Genomic DNA, 3,554 nt, shown 5'->3' on the forward strand with positions numbered 1-3,554 from the left:
GAAGAAGAAAAGGAGGCCCCAAGAGTGAGCTCAGTGATTTGTCGAAAGTCACCACCTAGTTAGTGACAATGCCGGGGCTCAGATCTGTGTCTCTTGCTTCCAAATCTCCTTCCTCTAGTCTAGACACATAATTCTAGTAGTTCTTGAGTGGTGACTACATATCCTGTAAGCTGAACTTTACAGATTTCAGTATGCTGAGCCCGAAACTTTCCGAGTCCTCCTGAGTCTCAATCAGAGATCTTATCCCAGGGAGAAAATAAAGCTAGTTTCAAGATAAGACAGAGCAAATGAATGTTATCTCATAGATTGATATACAATTAAGAATCAAAAAATTGTTCCAATTGCCAGGACAGAAACAATGAAAATTAAAGGCTGCATGGGAAGGGGTGGGGGGAGTTGGGAGTGTTGTTCAGTGGTAGAGCACATGCATGAGGCCTTGGGTTGCAGCCTCAGCACTGAAGGCAGCAAAACAAAACAAACTGAAAAAAGAGTCAACATTTTGAGATGCCATTTCCTCAAACTTCTTGCTTTCTAGTAAGGACAAAGCAAAACAATAAGCATGATCAAGATAATCTTTTTGGAGGCTGGGTGTGGTGGCACATGCCTGTAACCCCAGCACTCGGGAGGCTGAGGCAGGAAGATCTTTGTGAGTTCGTGATCAGCCTGGGCTACAAAGTGAGCTCAAGGCCAGCCTGAACTGCATAGGGAGACCCTGTCTCAAAAAAAAACAAACACAAAAAAAAAGAAAAAAATGATCTTTTCTGTGTAAATGTGAAAAGGATGGGGGGCAGTTTCCCATGAACCTTCTCTAAGGACTGTAAGAAGGCAGCCACAAACACCCAAGCTACCATTTTGTTAATGAAAAGTCCAGCCAGGCTCATACCAGGCAGACAGCCCAGGGGGCTGAGGAGAAAAGACGGACGGGGTGGCCTGGCGGGTGGCGGAGGGTAGAAGAGGCCGCGACAGGTGAGGAACTGGAAGCAGGAGTGGAAACCCCGAGGGCAGGGAGCTGGCTCTGGAAGGAAGGAGCCTTGGTGTGTTTGCTGACCCAGGGAAGAAGCTGCAGGAGAACCAAGCAGGGAGACACCAAGCAAGCCAGAGCCAGAAAGTCCAGTTGAGTGGAAACCGACTTGTCAACAACACTCTCCCTTCTAGCGTGAGACCCTTTAAAAACTCGCTGCCCTGTTGTGGCTGTACAGAAACCACCAGGAGGGGCAAGTTAACCTGTCTGGGTCAAGGCTGAGAAGTCAGCAGCAGATTCAGTCACAAATTCGCGTGCAGACCTGCTCTTTGGCTGTGTGGTCTGTCCTAAAAGCCCATCCGGGTAACGGGAGGCTCAAGCCTGGACAGAGATGCTTCGGAATCTGTCTAAAAGCTGATTCTTCCCAAAGGCACAGCATGTTAATTGCCCAGCCTCTCAATGGACGCTCTTTCCTGTAGGTTTGTTTAGAGACAATACTGCTAGTCATAAAGTTTGCTGATTCCCGGCGCGATCATCGCAGTGGGGCAAGGGCAAGGCCGTGCCAGGAGCTGCAGATGACTGGCACATAGGGGAGCACAGCGCTCCCCACAGAGCCCAGCTCTGAGCGGGGTGTGGCCGAGCCTGGGCAGGGGGCATCTTCAGAGGTGCTCCTTCATTTACATTGTGCTGGGGGCAACCTTCCCTAAAGGACCCCACACACCTAGAGCTTCTGCACAGGGCGGCCTACACACACAGCCCCACCGTGTTCCCGGTCCTGCTTCCTTCGCTTTCCGCCCCGGAGGCATGGTCTGCAGATGAGCAGCCTGCGACCCTCCCGGCCCTCCCGGAGTGGGTTCTTGGGACCTTCAGAAGAACAAGGCAGTCGGAGAAACATCTACAGGCTAATCAGGAAACGAGCGATTCAATTCAGCCCACTCAGCCACGCGGGCCATCCACACTAACGACTTTAACCTCCCCTCGCTCTGCAGGCTGCAGGGGCGGGGACCTCGGCAGCGCAGAGGAGGACCAAAGAGGGGGCCTGCTTGAATGAAACAATGTAACAATTGATGTGAGGCCTTGCCCGGCTCCCACTCCTCAGCGATCCCCTAGGCGCGGACCCAGTGCCTGCCCCTCCCCAGCGCTCTCTTTTCTAGTGCGTTCTGCGCTGCCCCTCCGCCGCTGCTCCGTTTTCTTTCCCTTTCTTTCTTTTTTCTCCTTCTCCTTCCCCCTCGCTCCCCCTTCTCCAGCTCCGTGTCATTTCCTCCTTGGGCTCGCTCGCTGCCCTAGCGTCTGCAGTCCGGAGAGGAGGCGGAGCAGGGCGGCGCGGGCGGCGTAGCGCTGGAGAGCGATGGTGGTGGAGCTGCTGGGGGCGGAGGCGACGTAGCCCCGGCAGAGAAGGAGCCCGCGGCGCCGCCGGAGCCGAGCCCACCATGGAGAACCGGCCTGGGTCCTTCCAGTACGTCCCGGTGCAGCTGCAAGGGGGCGCGCCCTGGGGCTTCACCCTGAAGGGAGGTCTGGAACACTGCGAGCCGCTCACAGTGTCTAAGGTAAGAGCTGGAGGCTCCGCTCGCGCTCGCGGCGCCCGACTTTGAATGGGCGAGCTGCGCGCAGGCTGAGGCAGGACAGGACCCGCGCACCGGCTTGGAAACTCGGCCCGGCAGGGGCTGAACGCCCCTCGGAGGGACAGGAGCAGCACGGAGGGCTCTTGCCACCGGCCCGGCACAGACAGCCCCTGAGGGCGGCGGGAGCACGGACGAGAGCATGGCTGGCCCGGGCTGGAGCCCGGAGAGCAGACTCACTCCCGCGGGCTCCGGGGCCGCCCGTGCTCCCCCACCTCGGGCAGACTACTCCCCTCTGTTGGCACGGGAGGAAGTAGCGGCGCTGGGGCTTCTCCTGGAGGCCCCTGCGCCCCGCGGACAGAGAGCGGCTGAGGGTGTAGGCGGTGCGGCTCGGCCCCTCTCCCGGCGCTCGCGGGCCGTCCTGCCAGGGCAGGTTGCAGGGCTGGGGTCCGGCGTGGGCACGGAGCCCGGGCATTGGTGGCCGGCTCCTCAGCCTCATTCCCGCAGACACACAGATGCACACACATCCATCCAGCTCTGGGGCCATCGCTGCGGCCGGTTCGGCTCGGCCTTTCCCTCCTCTGCTGCCGCCTCAGCACCGGTCGGCGAGCTTTTCTGCTCATTGAAAAGTGTGGAGGAAACTTTTGCGCCATGGAGCACAGCTGTGCTGGAGCCGCCGCCGCCGCCGCCCCCGCCGCCGCCGCCGCCGCCAGGGTTTGTTTGTTTGAGGAGGCTGTGATCTGCTGGAAGCCAAGTTGCAGAGGAGGACAGGGGACAGAGACTCTGAGTGCTCTGGAGTCCCCGAAGCTAGGGCAGCCCTCAGGAGCGGGAGGGCAGGGACAGCTGGGGCTGCTACTGGGAAGAGTGGCTTGCAGAGTGACTTGTGGAAGGACCCACCTTGAGGCTGCAGATTGCCAAGGGAAGGGACTTGAGGAACTTGATGCCAGTGTTGGTGTTGTTCCCTTAGATGCTCAAGGAGCTCTGCTCCCACCCAGCCCCTCACACTGCCCTTGAGATGCATTGTAGGTTCAGGC

General features: G+C 58.4%; 1 protein-coding gene across 5 annotated transcripts in view; it reads left to right on the forward strand.

The window, feature by feature from the left end:
* Window positions 1–2,428: 2,428 nt before the first annotated feature.
* Bmp15 (bone morphogenetic protein 15) overlaps window positions 2,429–3,554 on the forward strand; it is a 41,265-nt gene continuing 40,139 nt past the window's right edge. For all 5 annotated transcript variants that reach the window (XM_013508138.1, XM_013508137.1, XM_013508139.1 and 2 more), the window contains exon 1: window positions 2,429–2,508. The gene's annotated coding sequence lies outside the window, so the exon portion shown is untranslated. The remainder of the gene's footprint in view (window positions 2,509–3,554) is intronic.

The sequence above is a fragment of the Chinchilla lanigera genome, unplaced genomic scaffold (genome assembly GCF_000276665.1).
Source record: "Chinchilla lanigera isolate Chin_1 unplaced genomic scaffold, ChiLan1.0 scaffold00142, whole genome shotgun sequence".
NCBI classification, from domain to species: Eukaryota; Metazoa; Chordata; class Mammalia; order Rodentia; family Chinchillidae; genus Chinchilla; species Chinchilla lanigera.